Source organism: Athene noctua, chromosome 16 (genome assembly GCF_965140245.1).
Source record: "Athene noctua chromosome 16, bAthNoc1.hap1.1, whole genome shotgun sequence".
Lineage (NCBI taxonomy): Eukaryota > Metazoa > Chordata > Aves > Strigiformes > Strigidae > Athene > Athene noctua.
Window position 1 is genome coordinate 2,181,204 of NC_134052.1, and position 25,577 is coordinate 2,206,780.

Below are 25,577 nucleotides of genomic sequence, written 5' to 3' on the forward strand. Positions count from 1 at the left end.
CTGGTGTTTCCAGCTTGGCTTTGCCTTCTAGATATTAACAGTAAAATATATTCTGCTGTTGAAAAAACAGCATTGTCCCTCAAATGACCATGTCAGTGAGCTAATAAAATACCAATACCTGATTAAATTTGTCCTGTAAGCCGCTAAGCTATACTGGTGGGAAAGGAGGGGCAATAGAGGAGTAAGGGGGAAGGAAAGCTCCATTAGTTTTGGGGTTGAAGACAACTAAAGCGTTTGCACGAGCTCTAGATGTCTGCAGTGGTGTTGTGCCAGCGTGACAGTCTGTCAGCCTCCAACCTGTCCCTCCTGCATTTGTGCAAAGCCTGGTTGTGTATCCTCATGTCTACTCCCAGTGCATTTCCAGGCAGGCCACAGCTGTGCCAGTGTGTTCACCTGGGCTTAAAAACCTCTGAAATGACTGACTGATGGGGCTTTATAAAAACTGAGATCTTCACAGTGAGTCACGAATCTCTCCTCTTCATCTGTCCCTGCAAGCCACACGGATTCTTTAAAAACCAGCACAAACTGAGCAATAATAGCTAATAAAAAATGTATTCCTTAAGAAAAATAGTTTCTAAAAATGTATTCATAGGACACATTTATTGAAGCTAAATGAGAGGTAAATATGAACCCTGCTGTCTGTATTTTGTCCTCAGATAAAACGAAGCAAAAGGACTTTTCTTTTTTTTTCCATTCTTTGCAGTTTTATTCTAAAACGTAAGCAAACAAGCATGCCAAATTGTGCTCCTGTTTCTTTCATCCTTCTGCACTTCAAGGAAGAGCTCTTAGACATTTTCATTTCAGCAGATCAAATAGCAGAGATTTCCCCTTTATCTTCTGCCTTCCTCCTTCCTCCTCCTCTTCTGATATTACAAACCCAGTCCAACCCTTTTCACCTGAAATACAGGCAAGTTGAAAGCAGTTTAGCTGCATGAAGTGAGGCTGGCTTAGAGACTTTGCAGTGGTGGAGGATCAGTCAGCACAGCTGGACGGCAGAGGCTTTACAACAATCATACAAGATATTGAAGAGCATTTGCTCTTCATAACAGACTGTTATGAAAATTAGATGTCCTGGAAGCTGAGCTTTGCAGATTTGGGATCCACCTTTACTTGCTTTTCAGACAACTTTGTCCTCCTGGGAAGGGTTCCTGGGGCAGTGTAAAGTAGCCAGGTTTTGAAGTGAATTTGCTCAGGATCTGTAAAAACAATGCCAAGCCTGAAAAAGAACTTCATTTTCAAGCTTATGATGACTTGACAATATCTGTGAGTAAATCAGTGAGTTGGGGGTGTGATCTGAAGTAGAACTGATAGGAAATGTTTTTTTCCAGTCCTACAAAACTGTTAGGATATGTTTTTTCCAGACCTACACAAATTAAAAATTTTTCAATGGTCATCGGTCCAGTGGCTACAACACAGGCAGACCTGGGTTAAGGTCACTGCCTTTACCGTAACTCCCTTTCTTCTGAAACATACTTTCAGTTTCTTTAACAACTGGCATATACTTCCAATATTCTTGTAGGGTATCCAAAGATGTAGGACAACCTTAAACAAGTGTTTTGTAGTAGTAACTCATATGGCACTGGGAGAAATAAAGAAACCTCATTTGGATATTGGAAGAATAATTTTGGGCAGAACGGGAATTCAATCTATGTATTATACGTCTAGCTAGTGTCAGACTTGCTCTAGTTTTGATAAATTTCATCCTGGATTTCAGAAGCTGTTCACCATGGACATTCTGCAGGAGCCAACCTATTCTGTCTGAAGTTTGTGGTTAAACATCTGAGAATCTGCTGAGGAGACAATGTCTGCTGTAGAATTAGAAGTCAGATGTACACAGAGTACTGGGTATATTAACAGGAATATATCAGGTCATGTTCTCTGATGGATCTGTCCTCAGAGGATATAAGAGTTCCAGTTTGCAGTTGCCAGGGGATTTCAGCTGACAGAGCATCATGTTTTAGGAACTGCCAAATGTGGGTTCTTGTCCATGCCCTTTGCATGTGATTGGTGTTTATAGTTATTTGATTGCTCATGGCACCACAGAGTTTCTCTCCAGGGGCAATATACTCTCAAGTTAGAGCCCTTTTTCTCCCCAAAGTGTGGGAGAAAGCCCAAGATACTGTGGGTGTCAGGTGGAGAAACTATCTCTGCAATAGTGTTCAGTGGGGACAAGTGAAAGCCCTGCTGCAGGGTTGCCACAAGCTCAAGGCTCTTTTCAGCCTTGCTGAGAATCTGCAGAGTGGTTTTATTTGCAGGTGTTTGCTGCTGTCATTTGATGGAGACAGTTCAATAGTCTTTTATTTGGGAATTTGACCAACTCATCCATTAAAATTGCTAGAAGTGCAGACCCTGATGGGCTCTGTCTTTCTTCCACATCTGTTGATGCTTAAGATCCACAGGAGAGTCATCACCTGAGTTCAAGGACACAGTACACCAGATGCAATCCTGTCCAACATGACCAAAATCTGCAGTCACAGCACACACAGTATAAGGAGTCCAAGATGTTCACCCAGTCACCTTAAGAGCAGGATTGGTCTCACCAAGCTTTAATCATCTACACATGTAAATGAGACTGCTCAGCTCCTTTTAGTGAGTAATTCATCTGACCTGAGACATCTGTGTAGCTATCTTCAGCATTTTGCCATTGACCCTGGACAGGAAAGCTTCTCCAGTGGGTAACAGAGAGTCCACCCAAAATCTGCACTGCTTCCTGAAGACACTTCTTTTACCTCATAGATCAAGAGAAATGTCTGACATACCGAACGTACCTGCTGTGAGAGGAGGAAATGCTGCCTGGGCAATGAACCTTGTGATTTTCAGCATAGGAGGCAATTCTAGTTAAGCATCTAATGTTGCAAGGAATTATTTGCATAGCCTTTAAGAAGGTTTGAATTCAACCTGTCTTTCCAATGTTTTAAGTTTGATATTGTCCTCGCAAAGACAACTATTCTGCCACCTAATTTTAAAGTTCCAGCATTTGTCAGGCCTTGCTTAAGTACTAATTCTAGATTGCATCCCAACCCCAAATTTATCAGAAGTGAGAGAAGCTTAGGGATAGACTGAATCGTTGTAAGTTTTTATAGAAGAATTTATACATACAGTTATAATGAAAGAATATATTAACAATGTATTAAGCACAGTGTCAAACAGCTGTGCAAATAGGTGCTGTTTCAAAATCCAGACAAGGAGGTGGCAGCTTATGTAGCTCCCTGCTGAAACTCAAGTGGCTTTATGTGCTCTGTGGATGTTGCTCCTGTTACCTTAATTATTTTACACAGCGACAGGCTCTGCAGGACTTTGCTAAATCTCAAAGCCAAACTCTTCATGCTCTGTGTCCCACACAGAGGCCTCCACCAGAGCCTGGATGGGCAATCTGGGTTTTAATGGTATCTGAGATCAAAACAAACCCGGGATATGATGGGAAAACCCCCTGTCCTGAGGGGGAGCTGGACCAGATGATCTGCCATGACTTTTCTGTCTACATCTGTGTTTCTGCTGGGTAGGAGTCCTTTTTTTAAAGGTGTGAATTACAGTTACTATCTTCTCAGGAGGCTATCGAGTGTTTAGAAAGCTGTTCGCGAAGTTCATGGGGACTTTCTCTCTGAGAATATTACCACTTCTGCACCGTAAAGCTGAAGTGCTATAAAGCAGAGAGCTCCAGATAAGGAAATATGACTGCCCTTTCTTATCTCCACTCATCCTAACAGGTGTCCTTGGGGTTGTAAATTTATGCGAGGGGAAAGTAAGAACAGTCAGAGGTATCTTTAACCTTATCACAAATCTTTCCCAGGGCCGAAAGATTGACGTTGCCATCAATAAAGGCTGAGTTGTAGTCCAGTTCCTTATTCCCACTCAGTCAATTGCTCTGGAAAATGTGGATGCTCTCACTTTTCTGGTTTGTGTGTGCTGTCTGGCAAATGGCTGGCCATCCTGTGTTGCATGCAGTGCCCTAAAATAAAACCCAAGCAGATATATGCGGTGAAATGCCTAATTCCTCAGAGGTCTGTAATTCCGCAAAAGATAATTTGTGTGCCCATGCTATTACGATTGTTACAGTTTTATTGCAGCCAGGCCAAAGAGTCATCTCGGAAATGAGGTGGAATTATCCTTATTTGTCACTTTTGTGGGAGGAATGAATTTTTCCGTGCACTTGCCATAGGACCCTCATTCACTCCAGTATTTTATGCTTGTGGATATATGGTCTAATCATGTTTCTGCAAAGGAGGTGCTCAGGCTCGTGATGTGAATGACTGTGCTCTGGTGGAGAAGCAATTGCTGAGTTTGCCACTCCCTGCTCCTTCTAAAAGAGGTATTTGTGTTTGAATACGGACTTTCTTATCATACCATCCTAATTTTTTTTCTCCATTAAAATGAGGATTTCCTCTCTCATCCCATTGTGTTGTCATGGAAATTGCTTTTTTTTTTTTTTTTTTTTTTCCTTTGAGGAATTCTGTGGCAAAAAGTGCTCTGCCTTGTTTGCAACTTGTGGCCAAAGCAGTTCTGTGGAGTTGATGAAAGGTGGGACATGTCCCGCCTCTGCTTCTGGCATCACATTTAGTATCTTCAGCTTCCTCAGGGGTAAAGACCTCTGCCTGGCTTTTTTGCTCACTGCCTTTCTGGAGGGAAATCCCAAATACTTTTCTCACATGTGAGAACCCTGATTCAGCTGGTTACTGCACTGCATTCCCAGCCACACTCTAGAGCCACCTTTGATTCAGAGGGACATTGCCATTTTCCAGGCCTGGGGTTTGCCCTTGCTACCACCTCTGTGCAGCACTCTTTCACCCAGGGAGATGCCAGACCTGGGCCAGCTGGACTTCACCTCTGGGGCAAGGGCTATTGGTATATTCAAGCTAATACCTACCTGTGAGATGGAAGAAATGCTGCTGCTAGAGAGGAGAGACAATAAAACTATTTGTGCTGGGAGTGTGTCTATGCCTAGTCTCTGGAGTTACACTTCACAGCCCTTTGCAGCAAGATTCAGGTGCTCCTTCTCAAAGATGAACTAGATAAAAATGTCAGGTTTTTGGGGTTTTTTTGGAGGTAGCCCCATGACTGCTGCTAGGAACCCATGCTACCTCCTGATCCCTCTGGACAGCAGTCTTCCTCCTCAGGCAGTGAAAGCCTTGAAGAACATGAACCTGAGGGTGTGAATACCCCTTCAGGAAGGCTTTGATGCCCTCCATGGGCTGCAGCATCACAGCAGGGAGGGACCTTGGGAAGCTGGGCTGGCAGAACTGATAGACTAATACTCACTTTAGCTTGCAGTGGTCCTGGAGACTATTGTATAGCTGAAGGGAAGAGGCCCTGTGCCACACAAGAAGGGTGTCCATTGCCATGGGATGCCATATCCTACCACCCAGCTTTTTTTTCCAGAGCTGTATCAACATTGTCTCCCTCCAAGCAGTAGCTGGAATAAGAGCTATAGGTGGTCAGGCACTGCTTTCTGTTATCACAGGGTTTTCAGAATGTCCAACTAGCCTTGTCTGGAGTTAGACTACCAGCTGGGTACCAAAATTCCCCAGTGTGGGAGTGAAAGATTATCCAAAGCTTTGATTACCTGATATGTGCAAGGGGATAGGGTTATCTTTCAGACTGATGCAAACAGCTTCTCACATGGTGGGTGTCAGCAACCTCAAAATGATTAAGCGAGAATGAAATTGTCATCTACTTTGGAGTGCATCTGTGGAGCCGCCACAGGAGTCAGTGAACATCCAAGAGAGTCCTCTCCAAAAATGCCACATATGTTCCCATTTTACCATCTTGGACAATTTTTCCATTGCAGGTGAATGGGAAGAAAGAAAGTAAAATTCCAAAGTCTGTCCTTACCATTGGGTATCCTGTATACTATGAGTCTCCTTTTCCAGGGCTGTGGGAGCTATTCTTCTGACTCTAGAGAAGAAAGAAATTTTTGTTCTGTTTCTTGTGCAGTATTTCAGATGGAGGAAAACAACGAGGTGAAACACAGACTGAGAGAGGTAGGGAATTCAATGCCACGTCTGGGCTGTGAATGATCCTTGTGAGATTTTTCTTTAGTACATGATCGCTGTTAATGAGGACTAAGTTCCCATGCACCCAACCTGAAACTTGCCAGAAGAGTACCTAATTTTCCTGTTCTCACTGAATGTGTTTTCCCCTTTTGCCAAAAAGGAACCAAACGACTTAAAAAACATATTTCTATTAAAGGGAGAAAGGCAAATAAAAGTCCAGAAAGGCAAATAAAAAAGATAACAATCCCCAGCACCTAAATTAGAACAAAACAGTCTATAGTCTTCTCTCTCAGAGGGCTTGTTGCTGTGCTTTTGCCCTTCTGCAGTGACCTTCACTTCCAGCTGAAGAGAGGTAAGTCCTGCAGGACAGCAAGGTCCTGCTGGGCTGAACACTGGAGTGATGTGTTCCTTAGCTGCTCCTCACTCACGAGCTGTTTCCACCTACGAGCAGATCCTGCGAGCCGCCCCTCACTCCCTGCTTCAACTCCCTTTTCCAATTCTGGCAGCCTTGCTAATAGTTTCTTATTTTAGCTGTTGGAAGAATATGTGTGACATTGAGAATTAAACATACTCTCAGCTAGCATGTTTCTTTTCAGCATTTTTTTTCTGCATACATGAGACTTTTCCAAATCCTTTGTCTTCTGCTAGTTTTCAGGCTCTGACCTTTGTAACCTGATATCAGAAACTGTTGTGCTACTCATGAAGAGAGTCTGGGTCCTTGTTTGGACCCTCTGCACCCCAGAAACTGCTGCTGGGGTGGTGGGGAGGTGTGGGGGTTGATTAAATTTTGATGTTACACCTTTACTCTTTTATCTGTATAAACCCTCCTTAGAATGAGTCGGTAAGCACTGAATCAGAAAACACAATCTGGAGTTAGCAGGAAGTTTCCATTTTTTCAGCAAAAGAGCCCCAACAGGACAAGTTCTTGTGTTTTTCTTTGAAGTACTTCTGGTACAATGTCTCAGTGTGAGAAGATGGGTTCACATTTCTGTGGCTGCAAAAGCTATGATGCTGAGAAGGATCATAATGGTGCAGGACATTCTCATAATTTTAACAAAATTTGGTTACTCTCCAGCTACTTGCTGTAAAGAAACTGCAAGCAGCACTTCTAGAGGAAAAGGAAATTTCAGGCGTGAAGTCAATTTTTCATGTTTGAATGTTGTAACTTCTCTGCAGGAGGCTTTAGTTCTCCCCAACCCTGCACCAAATACCAGTCAAGGCTTTGCTGGGAAATGACTATGGATAGAAACTGAAGGAGTCAGGCAGAGGGGCCCCATCCCAGGATGGTTATATGTGCAGATGCTCTTTAATTCAGTGCATGTAATTACTGTAATTACACAAGAAAGTGCACTAACTGCTCTGCAGAAACCCCACTTGGTGTGTAACTTGTTATCTGTGTTTGCAGTTGTTAGGTAAGTTCACATAACTTCCTCCTTCACTTTACCAGGTAAGAAAGACCCTAGTGATTATAGGAAAGGGCACAGATTTATAGGGACAATCAAGGGAAATAGGAGTTGCAGAATAAGGATAAAACTCTCTCTTTCAGAATTGCTTTTCTGCAGCTTTGCTGATAGATAAACTGAAATAAAGTAATTAAATCAAAGGAGCTGGAAATAAGCAAAGAAGATCCTGAAGCTTGAACTTATGTAATAAACGCCTCAGATCTGCCTTTTGTTTGCAGCAGTCAGATCTGTATGGTGTTATTAGCAAATGAGTGCATGAAAATGTGTATTTCCAAGCATTTTATTTCTCTTGTAGTCATTTAAATAATGCCAAATTGAGCATGAAGCTGACTGGATGCAATTGCTGTCATCAGAAAATAAGAGTGAGTGGGCTGGGGAAGGCTATCCTCCTTCCAGCAGTTGCCCAGCTAGGAAAGCTGCTCAAAGGCAGAGTGAGGACATGAAGATGCTATTGCTTGTGTGTTACTAACATTCTCCTTCAGTCAATACCCATCAGCGGCTCGTTGCACATTGTTTAACTTCTGTAAGTCAAGCAGAATGTGTTAGCCAGGAAACAGAGCTCCTATTGCAAATGCACATAAGTGGTTCCTCATTCCTCCCTCACATCCATTCCTTATCTCCTAATGTCACTGATACTAATGGTGCTGTCTAATAAATAGCAAAGTGAATCAGGGTCAAGCCTGTGTTTTTCAGGAAACAGTCACATGAAGAGAGCGGAGGAGAGAAAGAAAGAGGTTCTTTTTCCTTGTGAAATTAGGAAACTTCAGATTGGGAAATTATCAGGCCCTCAGCTGGTGTAAAACCCCATGAAGCACCATCAGTATCTGTGCTCCCGTTGGGCTCCACCAGCAGAGGAGCTCACCTGAGTTGTCACAGTTGAAAGAAGTTTAACAAGATTAGGAAAAACAGTCAGAAAGATGTTAAAGGAACTCCACACTGATCAATATTTCTCATTTATCACCACATAAATAGTCCTGTTGAGCTGGCTGATTCCTGCTCCACCTGTCAAATAGCTCTTGCAGTAAATTAAATCTGTATGTTAATAGTGTATGCACATGGCTGATAGATCAGTTTAATCTACCTGTGAAAAGTGGATGTTTCCATCTACACTTGGTTCTTGTGAAGTAAGGTTGCCTTTGTTACCAGGTAACAATAAAAGGCAGGTTAAATGCCAAGGTACTGATTCAACTTGTACTGAAAATATTCAATGTGAAGAATACTGGGGCAATATGGAGTCCATCTAAATTCTTATTTAAACATATAAATGAAATTCAAGTGGCTGGTTGGGGTGAGTATCAGCCTTTGTGAATGATCTTGTAGTACAGGATTTGTCAGAGCAAAAATTTTTTTTAAAAAAGTATCTTTTTGTAAATGATGTGGTAGTAAAAAATGGATTAATTCAGAATAAATAGAACTGTTTTCTTGACAGCTTTGTGGTTTGGAGCTTTGCAAAAACAGTTCAGTTTTTCTCACTTTCTTTGTGGTTTCCTGGGGTCAAGTTAAGGTTATCTGGAAGTCCAGAATCCTGAATATCAATTTACCCTTCAAAAAAAGAATTTTATCTTGGAATTTTTATTTATTTGTTTGTTCTTCTGTCCTTCAAAAATAATGACCTCTTAACATTTGGCTACCAGTATATTTTTAATCAGAAATTTATTAACTGAAAGAATACAGACATGCAGTCAGCACTGGGAATCAGAAAAGATCTCGGCCAGAGTGAGCTTCACTCTTTAATATTAAATGTGAAATAATAGTGTAGTCAATAGTTCTTTGCATTTAAAAAAAATCAAGAGAAAGGTCTTTTCAATCTCGAAAATGTGCACATTGTTTGAAGTATGTGTGCTGCTCATAAAAAAGATGTTGTTTTGTTTTTTCCTTGTCTTGATTCTGCTGCCTGGATATTGCAGCAGAGTTTAAAATGTAGCGTGAAACCCCAACACTAGTGAAACAAACATTAAAACCGTTTTTGACTGCTCAGGGTCAGAATTAAATGATATTTTGACAGAAAGAGACTTTTCCCTACCCTAACTCATAATGGGGGTGAATGCATGTACAGGGATACTTTCATTTCCCATCCACTACAAGCATTTTCAAGGGAAAGGACAGGATGGCATGGAGGATTAAGGATTTTTGTAACCTGTTGTCACTTCACTCCACTATTTCTTGCTCAGACGAAGTTTATTTGCACAGTAGACATTGATTTCACTGTATGAAGTTGTATGAAAGTTTAATTAATGTTATGATAAATCTATTTTATTTATTCCTGTCACTGGCTTTAAATTGTTTGTGCTCCCAGCTTCCTGCACTTGTGTTTGAGAGAGATCAGTGTAGGAATATTATCTGTTAAGTCTGCAATACTGTAACTGTCGTGTTCCTTGGCTCTGTGTGTCATCCATCGTGTTTTCTGAAAAGTTAGTTTAAACAGTAAATACTGAATTTTGTAAAGAGTTAATTTCAGAAATTCCATTTCAAGTCTCCTTCTATGTATTGTATGTATTTATGTAGAAGGAAAGAGATCTATTTCCATGGCAGGGGGATGCAACTAGATAATCTTTAAAGTTCCTTCCAGCTGAAACCATTCTATGATTCTGTATTTCTGTATGAACTTTCTTATGCATACTTGTGTTGCTTTGTTTATTTACCATACCTTTTTAATTGTTTTTTTCTTTTCCATTTTGCCAATATATTTTGGATCTGAATTATTCAACACTATAAAGGAGATCTGTGGTGAATTGGATGTGTTGTGGTACTTTTCCATCTTTCCCACCAGGGTGTGGGGAAAAAACAGAATTCAAGTTAGATGCTAATTTGGGGGGCAAAACCTTTCCTGGCAAAATGAATCAACTTCCATTACTTAGGATGTTTGAAATTTGAGTTAGTCAAAGGCGAAAATGGAGGACAAAAATAAAATAGATTTGGTTTGACATTTCAAAAATAAGATGCCAACGATTTTAGGTTTGACACATGTTTTTCTAGAAATACCCTTCAGTTTCTTTTAGAAATACTTTAAAAAGCCAACCCGAAAACAAGTTTGCATTTCCCTAAATCCTGGCCTGCCCCAAGCACAGATTTGCTATTATCTGAGTCTGTTCACGTTCCCAGATGCCACTTGTTTCTTACTGTGTGTCGTTCTTAAGAGAAGGAGAATGATAGTACCTTTATTTGGAGTAAAATGTCCCTAAAGGGAGAGGATGAAGATTTTTATACACATTTTGCAGGCTGACCTTGTGAAATGGTGCAGTTTCATGAGTGAAGGAATAGCTGAACGCTGTACTGCTCAACCCATGCTTTTGAGCATTGAAACTATTGAAAGATGGTTGAAAAGATTTTGGAAGAGAAAAGGGGGGAAAAAAACCCAACCCCGAACTAAAAGAACAACAACAAAACCCCACCAAACAAACCCAGCCTGGAAGCACTGCTCCAAAAATATCTGACTGTGTTATGCTCCCACATAAGCTCAGCTCACAAAAGCCTGGCCCTGAAGTGTTTTATGTAAAATAAGTGCTGGTCCCCAGGTGGTACCATTAGTGGATGGTCTCATTCTCAGTGTGTTTCCAAATGTCTGGTACGTTATTTACTTGTGCTTTTGCCTGCCCCCAGACCTTGTGTTTTTCACCTGTAGAAGAAAATCTCAACTGGAAGCAAAGTGATGGGTTCAGAGGGAAAAGCTGGCTGCCCAGGTCAGGCAGGCAGTCGTCACAGGGACTGGCACCCACGAGCCAGCTTCCCGGCTGATGCGGGAGGTAGGAGAGGAAAAAAACCAGGTTGCTTCACTGTCAGTTTTGGCATCTGGGCAAGATGTGTTTGCACTGGTGCTCTTGGCTGGGGCAGGAGTCTCTCCCGCAGTGCTTACTCTGAAAGGACCTCCATGAGAGATGTGCCCCAAACACAGGTGGTGGAGCCTGCTGTGGTGAGCACTCTCCACTGAGTGGCCATTTCAGGCCTCTGTCCCTGGGAGGAGGCTGGTGGTAAATCAGAGTGGAGAGAACTGCTTGAAAGGTGTCAGAAAAAATGTGTGAGAATAACAAGAAAAACAGCATGGTACTTCACTGGAAGCAGGATGGGATTTCATATTTGAGTACTCACACCAGAGCAAATCTGGGATACCGTTGGCACCATGGGTGTGAGGGCCTGTGCTGCTACACAGCAATCCAAGGAACAGCAGGTGTAGGGCAAGTGGGGCTGAGGCACCACCCAAATTCCCTCCTTTGACCCCATCAGTTTTACTACCCTCTCCTGGCTGCTTTTCTGTGTCTCAAACCTTGATATACTGTGATCTACCTAAATATAAGGATTTGGTTTTGCAGGGAGGATGGGGAGAGTAGTGCAGCCTCATAGGAAATAGGGTTTTATCATGACATCTGTCAACATGGAGAGGAAGCATTCAGCACTGAAATCTCCATGCTTTTTTTTTTTTCCCCCTTCAGCAGTTAGATCCTATAAGCAAACGATACTTCCAAAAGGCTTATTGAAGGAAAATATTACAATGCTCTGAAACAAGTTTTAGGCTGGTATCAAGGGAGCGCTATAAACTGGCTATCTAGTAGAGGTGACTCTGTACCTGAAGGCCTTACACAACTGTAAGAGCAACCTTTACCACCTGATTCTTGAGGCTGAGACTCTCTTGCCTGTGTCCCAAGGACCCTCCTGCTGCTCTCGCACCTGCAGAGCACTGTGGGGTCTGCTCACATCCCCATAGCAGCCTGTAACAGCATCCCACAGGAAAAAAAAATTAAAAATCAACACACAACCCACAGAGCCAAGCAGCTTCATGGAAGGATGAAACTTATGCAAACAGAGATCTACAAAAAAACAGAATTAATAAAATATATCCTGCCCATGCATTATGAAACACATCTGCCTGCAGAGTGACATGCCAACTTTAATTTTTACTTTGGCTTGGGAGAACTGGTTGGGATGGAAATGACTACATGCATTGGTGAGCAGCCACCTGCAGATGTTTGCACATGTCTTCTTTTTCCCCTCTTTCTTTTTTTTGGGTGTCAGAAGGTTTCTGGAAGGGCCTGGGAGTGCACACCTGGTGTTTTTTAATGCCTTGGAGATTTGAATTGAATGGTCTATAGTCCAGAGGGAGACACAAAAGAATAAATGCAGCAGCTAAGACTGATGGCCCATCTAGTCAGGGCAGATTTGTTGGGTAGGGTTGTAGGAGTGATGCCCTCCTCTCCTTCCTCTCTCCTTCCCATGCAGTTTGTCTTGCTAGGGCTGCGTGATTGAAAATCAGTTGTGAAGCTTCACAGCCCACCTCTGTAACCAAAGCAGCTACTTCCAGGCCAGTGTTTTGTGTCTCAGATGTTTCTGGAAGAAAACCACATGTGGGTCCGAAACAGAATAACTGCACCATGCAGGAAGGTTCTTCCTGGTTCCTGCCAGTACCTCTTTGCAGACAGAAACAGGATCCTTTCTAGCCTTCCAATTTGTGGTTGTCTTAATATATTTCCACGTCTTCTTTATCTGCATCTGTTATTGATGCCTCTCCTTTAACAATATGATGTGATTGTGGGTTCCATGGATCAGCTCCTCGTGTTATAGAAACTTACATCCTTTCCTTGGTTTGTATTTGCTGGTTTATCTTTCCACCAAGTCTGCAAAACTCAAGAGAGTAAAGTCTATCATCAGGGTTAGAAAGCTTCTCTGGATTGCGTATCAAATTTTTAAATCAGACCAGGCAAGTGCAGTGAAGTGTATGTGGTACCCACCAGCTGCAGAATTACAGCTCTTCATTTCCCTGCCCCTCCTGCCCTAGCTCTCCATCTATAATGGAGATGAGGTTAAATATTCAGGACAGCAAACAGCAGGAGGAAAATTGGGAAGATTAGAAATGAATGCTCCTACAGTCCCCTCTGGAAGTAGGTGTTGCTGTCACTGGGGCTGTTTCTGTTGCAGCAAATGCTAGGCAGCTCTTTACAGGAGAACCTACCACTCGACATAAAGCTGGGTTTTGTACTTTCAAAGTCAGTCTTCAGAACTGCATCAATGAACAAGTAACAGAACTTTCCTGCTATAAATATTTGAACAGCAGTTTGTTAATTTTTGTTACTCTCAATGTGGATTAATTGCTATTTTATTATCAACTTCAGCTTCTATTAGTTTAGGATTTACATCTTAAATGATAATATCAGACTTTGTCTTGAATAAAACATTTTGTAACCTAGATGAGTTCATTAAATTCTTGAAGGTGAACTGACAGATTAAAGGCAGCACAAAGATCCTGATGTGTTTTACAATTGCAAGAATACTCATTTGAGTTCTATAAAACAACATTGCACGTTTTGGATAGTTCAACTTCAAATAGATTGTGATAAATACTGCTGCCTTTTGAAATGCTGTTGCTCCTTGTTATCTCTCATTAATAGTTAGCCTTCTGCACCTATCCTCTCCCTCCTGAAAAGCTAATGAGGTGTCATTTTACATTATTAATCACACAAACAACTAAGGATGTAATGAAGTAACCCTCTGCATGTTGCTCTTTCACCTAATTAACCTTGATTGGTGTAGGATTATCCCTGTGGTCCCAGCATGGGTGCTTGCAGTAGCACACCTACCACAGCCATCCGTGATTATCCAGTGCTCTGAGCCACAGGGGCAGAAATGGGGGTAAATTACACTCGTGTTGCTAACTTGTTTCCAGTAAGAGGTGTAGGAGGTTTATCCAAAGGTGGAAGGAAACCCGTGGAAAGCCTGCTTGTCTGTTGCATTGAGAAGACTGAGATTATGTCTGGAGTAACACCATTGATGGCAGTGTACCTACTAAAGTATAGGGGAGTCATAATCAGACCCAGAGACTATGCATACTTATCTGCCAGGAGACATGTGTTTAGTTATTCTTAATTATTCACATCTCATGTGATTAATTATCATGTACACACAGGCTAATGAGCACACAGCTGAGCCTCTTTTCTGGCTCAGGTCTAAAGCCTTGGTCTCTTCTGCCTGCTCTGTGCACCCGGGGTGATCTGCACTAGCAGGAGGCACTGGAGAGGTAGGGTGAGAAGTGCACATTTTGGAGTTACCAAGTGCTCCATGAAAAAAAAAAAAAGAAAAAAAAAAAGGACATTCTGGCATTGGAACAGACTACTCGGAACCATTTCTTGGCTTTATGAGGAAATCTGGCACCCTGGGCACAGGATCTGATCTGCAGGGCTTTGTTAGACACTTGCTTTTACCGTAGCAGCCTGTCACAGGTGGAGGATGGAGCTCCAGGAGAGCTTCTGGCTCTGATTCTCTACAAGACATTGCAATTGTGGCTATGTCCCAGAATGGGGACAGAGAGGGTGGGCCAAGGCAGAAGTTTGTGTTTGAATTTAGAGGACTAAACAAATAAACACATGTGTGGGAAAATAGCACAGGGCTTAATACAGAGACAGGGCTCTAAGAAGTATTATTAGAGAGGTTCATTTAATCCCAGAGAGATTCAAAAGGATAATAGCACAGGAGGGGCTCTCCACCCCTCCTTATTCTTGCCTGCTGGAGGTTATAGGGGCTTCTGGGCGATTGTTTCATCTGCAGAGCTGGGGGAATGGTATGATCCAGATGACTAACAGTGAGACTTAGGGTCAAATTTATTTCTCTTGAGATATTTAAATCTGATGCTTTTGTCCCCCAGGTCTTCTGTCTGAACTTAATCCGAGTTAGTGATGAGCACAAGTTTTTCCTGTTAGGGGATGTTTAGCAAGCTTGCATGGAGTGGTCTTGGCAAGTCAGATAAGCAGGCAGTCTGAATAAAAAAGACAGCTGATGTAACAGGGAATGTTGGGGTCAGCTGCTCCTGCGCAGGGGTATGTGCTGTTGGAAGAGCTTTTACTGATACTGTTAGTGTTATACTGGTTCAAAGATGTCTGTCAAGGGCATAGTCAAATGAGGACTTCTTTGCATTTGTTTTTACTCCTTGATTTTGCCCTCAAAAAGGAGGGTCTGGGTAGTACTACCTATTCTGAACTTAAACATGTGTAAACATTGCATGAGTAGATTGTCTAAATGGGGTTTCTCCCAGTGCACAGGGCTGGGTATGTTTCTCCAGTCCCAATTCTGCATTTCTCTGACTCTGAGAATCTCTGCCCTTTTTAAAGAAACGCAGAATAACTTTTTTCCCAAAATTTCTTGGAAAAGTCTGGAGTCTTCCCCTCACATATGCTGCACATGCAAAAATTGGGGTTATCTATAAGCCATCCCCATTTAAAAAGAGATCACTTGAGCTCTAAGCCAGCCTGGAGATTTTTCCCAGGATTCTGGGGTTTCAAAACCCTGGGGAGCATCCCTGAATCACAGAATCATTCAGGGTGGAAAACACCCTTAAGATCATCGAGTCCAACCCTCAGCCCGACTCTACAAAGTTCTCCCCTACCCCACATCCCCCACAGCTCATCCCAACGGCCCTGAAACCCCCCCAGGGATGGGGACTCCCCCCTCCCTGGGCAGCCTGTTCCACTCTCTGACCACTCTGTCCGGGAAACATTTTCTCCTCGTGTCCAGTCTGACCCTCCCCTGTTGCAGTTTAAAGCCGTTCCCTCTTGTTCTGTCACTAATCCCCCGTGAGAAGAGCCCAGCACAGGAGCAGGCACTTCCCAACTCCTGATTAGGGAGGAGGCAACATGGGGCCAAGGAGCGGGAAACTGGGAGGGTGGCAGCCAGCAGGAGTGGGAGCAGGAGACGCATCCCTGACTTAGAGCCATGCCTGCTTGTTCCCCGAGCAGAGCAGAGAGCCAGCGCTGTGGTAGTCGCCCGGGCAGGCTGCCACGGCTGAGCTAGCCCTCAGACTGCGGCATGAGGACTGCTGAAGTGCGCTTAGATGGGGGGCTCTGGGCCCAGGGGGAGCTGTGGTGTGCTTCTGTGTAGGCTCTGAAATTGATGCTTTAATTACATTAATTAGGTGGGCATGCTTTACATTTCAATTGTGTTTTCATGGCTTTTTAAAGGCTGTTTAAATGTTTTCGGAGCTTTTATGGCTGTTAATTAACAACTGGAACAACTGGATGAAAACGTGTAGAAAGTGAGAACTCACACGTTTTGGGTGCACACACATACGTGCCCCTGTGCCATCATCCTACAAGACCTGACGATGTCCCTGCTGACAAATGGTGATCACTGTGCCTGCCCTAAGGAACTTATTCCCATGGTCTGCTGCCAACAGGGGGGGGTCTCGCTTTTGGGGCATGTGGTGCTATAAATTCACCAAGATACCCAGTTTAATCTAAGTAAATTTCTGCCCAAGATTCCTAAAATGTACTGGGAATTGAGGCAGGGTTGTGTGAAGTGTGTATGGGGTTCATGGTTAAGTGGAGGGGTTGATTAAGCAGGGGAAGAAATTTTATCTGAAGAGGCAAGGGGCAAAAGCTATTTCTGGTGCAGGAACCAAGATAATCCACATCCAAAGTTCACACTGAGATCTGGTCCCAGTTTGCAACTAGTTTTAGCTGTCCTTTACAGAGGGAGAATAAAGTTAGTATTGCTTTGTGTGACACCATTTGTGTCTCCCTAGCATGGTTTTGATGTCCTGCAGTGCATTATTCTGAGACTTTGCAAGTGAAAAAAATACTCTTGTGAAATAAAATGACTGCAATATCTTGGGATGTTTCATCAAAGCAGAAAGCGCTGCTGGATTTTACAGAAGGAGCTCCAAGTCACATGAACCCACCAGCCCTACTAGAAGAGGTGCGTGCCAGATGTCACCACTCCCACTTGGTGCTCCTTTCACTTTTAAAGTTAACCTTTATGGGAAAGCTAACACAAAACATACTCTGATTCTAGCAATTAATTTTAGGGCTTACCACCTAATTAGATCAATGACCAATATAGTCTTCCAGTTACTCAATTCGGTTGGACCCACCAGAATTAAATAATGTGTTTCCATAAAAATAACTACTTACTTGATCTCTTCTGGCTTTTTTTTCCTCAGATTTGGATGTTCTGTCAGGTGGTTGCAGAAAGTTGCATTTTTTAAATACTGTAACAGGGTACTGAAATAGGCAGTGGTAGATGTAGCTCCCTGTTGATGCCATGAGGTTACAAACAGGGCAGGGAAAACAGTGCAGAGGTTTTTCATGGATGAACATTTTCAGACTGTTGTTAACTCATGACCTGGTGTGCAGAGCGTGTTGTATGGGCAGGGAGTGGGGTTGTATGGGGGTATGTTATGTGCTCTTTTCTTCCTGGGAATATTCTGTAAGCATCTTTGGGCAAAGGACACCTTGCAGTTGGCTGGGAATTCCCAGATGTGCCTAAAGCTAGACAAATACTGTTGGGGTTTTGTTTCCTTCCTCCAAACTGAAACATTAGAGGGAAAAAAAAAAAAAAAAGATTTAGGTCAAATAAAACTAGAAAATGATCCTGTCTCTTTCAGTGATTAAAACCAGCTTCTGAAAAGCATTTTTTGTCACCCCCAGGAGTGCTGTGTTCCCTTACTAGGAAATTTTACCTTATTTTGGAGTGTTCTTTTTAATTTGAAAGTATCAACCCAAACCAAAAGGAAGAAATTTCCACTAGAAAACATTGGCCTGAAAAGTTTTACTTTTAAACATTTTCTCTTGTTTTGCCAATGCAATGCCAGTCCAAGTGTCACTGATCATTTTGAAAACATGACTTTCATTGAGTTGACTGTAACTGGGCAAAAAAACTCCATTGCTCACTCCTGCCTATAATATCACAACAGGATGGATTGCTGAGTTGGTCCTCTCTGATGTGGTGCTTTAGCCAAGGATCTGAGCCCTTCTCTGTGCACTCACCAGGCTCGTGCGGCAAGGGCAGATGGGGAATACGTGTTTCCATGTGCTCCAGTACTGCCCGCTTGCAGCTGCTCAGAATCGTTTGCACTCCCAAGCACAGAAGCAGATGCACAAACCCAGAGCTGTGTCAGCACCCAGGACACATCCCACCCCTTCCCAGCCTGCAGGTTATCTACTACTTGAGCACCTTTCTGAGTGTCCCCTGCTTTCCCCAGGCTCAGTCCTCCTCCCCTCCCTTCCCCCCCCCCCCCCCCCCCCCCCCGGTCCCTCTCTTCCAGTTTTCTCAGCTTCCTTCTAGCTAGTGGACCATAGATTTGCATCCCTTTTTGGGCTGGCAGCAGAAGACCATGAAACTCAAACATATTTGCTGCTACCTTTAGAGAAGTCATTGGCCCATTCTCTTGCCTCCCTTTGCTCTGGCTCTGTCCAAGCTTATACAAAAATCTAGTGGGGACCTGTGACTGAGAAATCACTCATCTCCTGCATCACTGAGCCAAATTTGGAAGACCTCTGAATTTTGCCTGATGCAGAGCCTTCTAGTCTCCATTAAAATTTTCTTAAAACAATGTTTTGCTTGTGGAAGAGCATTTTTGTTCATCTGATTCTTACACCCAGAAACAGGAGAGGACATAAAAATGGTGCAACTTGAGGACACGTTCACCCGCCCATGAGTTGTGTCTTTGCTCCTTCCTTGACAGGTTCGCTCACATGGTTTTTGTCTTGGGTGTTTGTGGCAGCAGGTGAAAAGAGTGTCCAAATATGAGTTGAGTCGTCCTCTGGGGATGTATAACTCAACTCACATAATGCCTCACTGTTCTTTCTGGCATGTGAGCTGACTCTCCAGTACCCTGGAGCACAGACAATCTTCTTGCCCCTGCCTTGGTAAAGGGCTGAAGAGCAGGTAGAGCTGGGGAGGCACGTTGCCACCCCAGGAAATGTCACAGGTCCTCTCTGTCCTTTCCACTGCCGGCGCTGGATAGCACACTGGGACCCAAACAGCCTGCTTATAAAATAACAAAGTTTAATCTTCCTTTTTTCATCATCTTTTGACTTTCAGTATAAATTACCTCATCTGAGGTGTCACTAGAAATTGATTTGTTATGCTAAATACTTGCCAAATAAATAATGAGCTCCCAAATTAGTCTATATGCAATAAGACAAGGAGTGAATTATTTCAAGCAATTCCTTGTATCATGCACAGATTAAATTATTTCAGTGTTCTGATTCCCAGGGCTGGGCTGTCTCCGAAAAATGTGCTGGTGACACTTAAAAACACCAAGCCCCCCTCTATGCTCTTTTATGATATTAAATGTCACCACTTCCCTCATTTTATCACATTATTACAGCCTTTTCTTGCCTGGAAGGAATCAAATTAATGAAAACTGAAAGAATCCAAGGTGTCTGCCTGTACATCTCTCATAAAATCATCCTCCATATTAAAGAACTAGTTCTGAGGTGATGCCACAAGGCAAAAGACCAAACCAATTTAAATAAGGCTGATTACAACCTTTAAAAAAAAAAAAAAAAAAAAAAGAAACCAAACCTGAACAACATTGATACTTATTTTAAGGTACTGATAAAGGGACCAGAAAAAATTATTTAGCAGAAATGCTATATTTTGTTTGCTCTGCTAAAGGAAAGCAAACCTGTTGCTGAGATGACTCCTTGTTGGTTATAAAGCCTTGTGTTTTCTCATCTTCTTTTATGAACAGCTTCTAAAGGTTGTTTTTATAGCTGTCCTCAAGCTGGTAACATTCCTACCATGGCACTTGTAAGCATGGAGCAGAGGACATTGGTAATTGAGTACGAAACTCTGCTCCTGGACCAGCAGTGTCTGAAATCCCCTCAGCTGTGCCGAGAGCCCGAGTGTAATGAGCTGGGGACATCAAAAACAGTGTCACAGCTGGCATTGTTGGCAGAAGAGTCAACAAGTGGGGACTGGGCAGCCCTGTGGTCCTTACATGTGATGGGTGGAAATGCACCTTGTCATTCCTGCACCCAACAGACTTAGACATGTCTGGCTTTGAGGACTGCAGGGAGAACTATGGCTCTCACATCTTCTGAAACAAATGAGTTGAGAAGAGATTGCCAACAGTTGCTGACGCAACACAACACCTTCAGGGAAATGAATTCAAGTCTTCAGAGCTTCCTCCTGATGTCCATTGCTGGGCCACAGCTCCTGGTGCTGCACCACCACTCCAGGCCACTCTTCTGCAAGCAAGAAAGATTTCTCCACAGCCACCACCACTCAGTTATTCAGCCCAACACCTGGGAGATGCAGTCCCAGCAGCTAATGCTCCCCTCAGGGGATCAAGAGACACAGGCTGCTTTGGAGGATGGGTCAGAGGACACAGTTAGAATTGCTGCACTAAATTACAAGCTGCTTTTCACTGACTGTAAAAAGTCCTAGTGGGACTCTCTTCCTGGACTGGAGCTAGTTTCTGCAAATGTCCAACGGAGAAAAGAGACAAAAAACTGAGGAAGGTGGAAAACTTGGAATAAGACCTTATTCTAAAACAAGCAGAAAAATCATCACCACAAACCAAGTATGACTTCTGATGTAGATTGTTCTGCTGTAAAATGAGATATTATTAGGTTTGCATTAGGCAGCTAATGTCACTTTTCAATAAAGTGGGATGTGTCCACTAATGCTTGAAGATGCTTATTATTATTTATTGATATATAAAACTGCTATATGAGTTCTATTTAAAGGAATGTCAGGCATGATTACTGTAATTTGTTAATGTAACAGAAGAATTTCCTATGTCACCTTGCTAAAGCCAAAGCTCTTGTAGTTTTTTTTCCTGTGATGTCTTGCTACAGAGGGTAATTCAGCACAGCTCTTCAGTTCAGTATTGTCTTTGTGCCACTCACTCACTGAGATTACTTGACTTGAGGGTGTCTTGCATTATGACTTACAATTCAAGACTCCTTAAACAAAGTATTGCTGCACAGAATATCTAAATGATTGTTTATCAGGTGTTTGAATTCTTTAACTGGCCCCTGGCACTCAGGTCAAACCTTCCATGCTTGGAGCACTCAGAGGTTGCTGTGGTTGCGTCTGCTCCCAGTGGCTGCTCCTACAGAGAGTCTTGCCTTTGTGAGAAGCATTTCCCCATTGCACCACAAAATAGATTGTCTAGGAAGTTACCAAATTTGACCAACTCTGAATAAACGTCTTCCAGAACCCCACAGCCTTCTAGGGAGTGCTCTGCCAGCTGGAGATCTTTGTGGCTGCAACTGGCTGAAGCCTTGCAAGGAGATCAGCAGCATAATGTTTGAATTTCTTAGTCTGCAGTCCTCATACATAGCCAGGAATACTTTGATATGAGATAGGGCAGTAGGTTGAATGGCAATTTGCTTCCCAGTTAATTCCTCTTGCTATAAGCCAATGATCAGGTGCTTTCCAACCCTGTGTGTCTCATTGCTGTAAAGTAATTGCTGCTTAAATCTGTCTGTGGAATTGACAGTCAAACTGCTGTAGTCACACCCCTTATATTATAAGATTTCGCCTTTGAAATGAGCTCCAGTGCTAATTCTGCCAAGCTATTAGCTATTAGTATACGAACTGCAGGGGAGACTTTAGACTGCAGCGTGTCTGCAGCGTGGATCACCACCAGCAAGCTGCTGCCACCACTGCTCTGCCAGCCTGGTGCTGGTCCTGAGGGTGGTTTAAGGAGAAAATATAACTGTGGATGTCAGGGCTGCACTTGTAGCTCCTTTCCAGTAAGACATGCAGTGGGAATGGTGTGTGTGTGATAACTGGTAGGTGGCTGGGAGGCCCAGCTACCCAGTGCATCACCCACTGTGCATGTGGGACAGGCTCTGTGGCATTGCAGAGCTGGAGAACACAGCCCGGGTGTTCAGGACAAGTTTGCAGCGTCTTTCCTATTCACCTGGCCTCGATATGTGCTGGGGTTCAGTGGTGTCACCACCCCTCAGGCACACTGGCACAGACAAGGGTGGGGGGGCGTTGCGGTCTCCTCGCCCCAGCAGGGAAATTGTGTGTTCAGGCCTCGCTGCTCCCATGACCCGTTCTGCCGGCTGTTGTCCAGCCAGTCTGTGTGTCCTGAAATGATGAGTCTGAATGTTTAAAAAGCATGAAAATTACTATAGCCACTTGGCAACTTCATGCCATAATGCATTTTGCATGCTTTTTAACTTCTTTCCACCTTTTAATTTTTTTATAGTCACAGTTTCTTTTTTTCTCTGCAACTGAAACCACTTGCTTTACACATATATTTCTTTCAGGTTCTTTAAAGGAAGAGCTTTCTTGAAGTTGCATTTTGTAGTCCTGGTTAGGGTCAATGTTCCCTCGCAGAACCCAGGTGACGGATTGGCAAAATGATCTCTCTATAGCTGCCTGGATCTGTTTGTAAAGGTCTGCCTGGGATGTTTCCCCCTGGCAATGCCCAGCTCTGCTGCCACTTCTATCATAGTTTGGAAGGCAGAGACCCTGTAGAAAGTTGAATGTCTTTTAGAGCCTGAGGGTGGCAGTTGTTGCCACACATTACTCAGCATCCCGTGCCTAAATGGGGGGTCATGTCAGGGGAAGTCTAGGTTAGAGGATGTGTGGCTGCACAGGAGGATAGGGGCAAATGAAGGGTGAATGGGAGAAGGGGTAGAGGCAGGTGGGAGGCCACCTTTGCTGCTGAGCAGCGATATTCCCAGACCCCCAGCATAGCCCTGGGCTTCGGGCACTTTCCTGGAGATGCACCAACACTGGACATGATTGTCCCCCATCTTACATAGCTGCTGGTTGTCCCGTGTTGAAAGGTTATGGCACTGCCCTCTCTCTGTGGCAAGGCTAATTCTAGTGAATTATGTTGGTGAATTGCTTGGTTACCATGGTGATGAGAGCCCTGGGAAAAGCTGTTCATGAGCAAACACATCTCTCCTTTGCCAGTGGGATTTTGCAAGAAGCAAGTGACCAGAGCAATGGGATGGGGCTAGACTGTGTGTTTGGAGTAATCCACTGTCCTGGCCTCCATCAGGCGATGCACTGGCTTGGCTTGGCAAGCTCTAGACAAGTACTGATGATGGGAGATGGAGTAGAAAGGGGCAGCTGCTGCCCTGCTGAAACACAAGCCTTGGTGACCTGCTGGGATGCCGAGGTCCTTGCTCTCAGATCTGACCCTTCAGCATAAGCAGCAATGACTCCCTCTCCAGCACTTTGTGATGTGTTTTGAATACCCTAGACTGCTGCTGGAGTTAATACCTAATAGTGTGACGTATAATAAATTCATTTCAATCTACTGCTGCTTTGAAATGAGACAGAATTGAGACAGAGAAATGTGGAAGAGAGGAATAATTGCAGCAAGGAGGAAAACAGATAATTTCCACTGTGTTTAGTCTACACAGGGCTATCTCAGGTATAGTAAGCAGTAAAGAGGTGTCCCAAACCCAATGTTTTAAATCCCCCCCTGCCCCCTCCAGTCCTAATGGGCAGGAGGTGACCTGCTAAGACCTGCTTGCTGGGCTTTTGGGAGGGTTTACTAGCACTCACAAACAGGTGCACTCCCCTGGAAAGTGTGCAGAAATGATCTGTAGGAGTTCCACGGAGTTAATTTCTTGCAAGATTGTTTTTAAAACCACCACTATGAGCTCCTTCTGTGTAAGTGCTAATAGTACATTGAATACCACACAGATGTGACCAAACTCCTTTCTGCTGTAGGAACAGAGAAATACATGAAGCCAAGATGCTTTTGAACCATGACTGTTGTCACCTTCCTGTCACACTCTGAAGTTGCTAGGACCAGTGCAGGTGGAAATTACTGACCTCGCTGCTTATAATAGGGGACAAAAGTGTGGAGAAATGGCTTCCTGCACCCATGAGTAGGGAATGAGGCAACACATATTTCTGGCATGAGCTGCTGCTTCTAACCATGATTGCCTTTTTCCTTCAACAGAAATTTGGGGGGGTCAGTTTTGCCAGTAGTAGTTAGAAAAAGGAAAAGTCTTGGTGGGAACTCCAGGCAGAGAAAACATAGTAGAAGGACACAGGCATTTATTTCAGGGGGAATAAAGCAGCCCGTACTCGCCACCCTTATCTTTGTAGTAGTGCTTGTGCTTTTACTTTCCTAAATTTTCAGGAAAGACCCAGCATCCACTGAAAAGCCTTTGAAACAAGCCTGTGCTCCCTGAATACTAAATTCATTTCTATTAGTGATGTTACAAATTATTTTCATAAAATAAGAAAAAAACCCATGCATTGTCACCAAAGTTCAAACTCTGAACTTACCCTGTGGGGTTTTTTTTCCCCACTTTCTCCTCCAAAATGATTGATAATTTTTTGGCTATTTTTGAGGTTCTGGGTTCAGGCTGGTTTGGTATGTTGAAATATCCCAAAGAAGAAAACAAGGAAGAAAAAAAATAGCAAGTTTGGAAATAGAACCAGGCAGGCATATGAGAACTGCAAGTAGGAACATTTTGAATAACGATGCATCTATATTTGTGTCCTGTTCACATTTATATTCTTGCTGAGTTTTTATGAAAATGATAAGTTTGCTTCAAATTATGGATAATAGTGAAAATGTACCTGCTGTCACAAAGGAAGCATTCTGCTTGGGAAGGGAACACATTCTCCTCTGAGAGTTTTCTTAGTGTCGACTGGAAACATCTAAGAAAGTTGTACCAATTTCTAATGACCATGGATAAAGGATAATGGACCATGGACAAAGGGCAAGACTTTGAGTACCACAAAACAAGTTTATTAAGAGTTCAGCCCAAGACAGAAGTTTCTACGTGTAACTTTATAACACACCACTTCAACTGGGTTTCTTAGTGCTGCCAGAATGGTTTAACGGGGCTAGAGCATAGCAGGGAGATAAATTGTAGGTGCATTTGGGGTTGTTTCTTTTTTGGTAGTATACGTTTAAAATATCATAATCTTGAAGTTAAATTACAGTGGTCAATATCCACAGCTGAAAGCTGTTCCATGTGCAGCTAATGTGCAGAGCTCTTTGGAAAACTCAGTCCAAAGTCTAATGGCAAATGATTGAGTCCTTTCTAAAGGATTAATGGACTATTAATGTGCAGGCCACAGCACAGCCACCATAAGAAGGGTTTTCAAAAAAGAAAAGACCATTTTAAAAATCACCAGACTGTCACTGCGTTTTTCTCAGGCTTCTCAGATATTTCCCACGTTTCTTATCACTGTCCTCATTTCTCTGGGATGAGTTCAGGTGGACTGCCCCTGTTCTCTTGCACAGAGAGGATGCTGAGCAGACCTTGGAAAAATTACTGAGAGGCTGTGGTAAAAAATACGTAGCCTTGGTGTTGGATGACATCATGTCTGTCTTGCTGAAAAATGTTCTTTATAGCCTATCATCTGGCCTTGAAACCTACCTTTCTTTCTTTCTTTCTTTCTTTCTTTCTTTCTT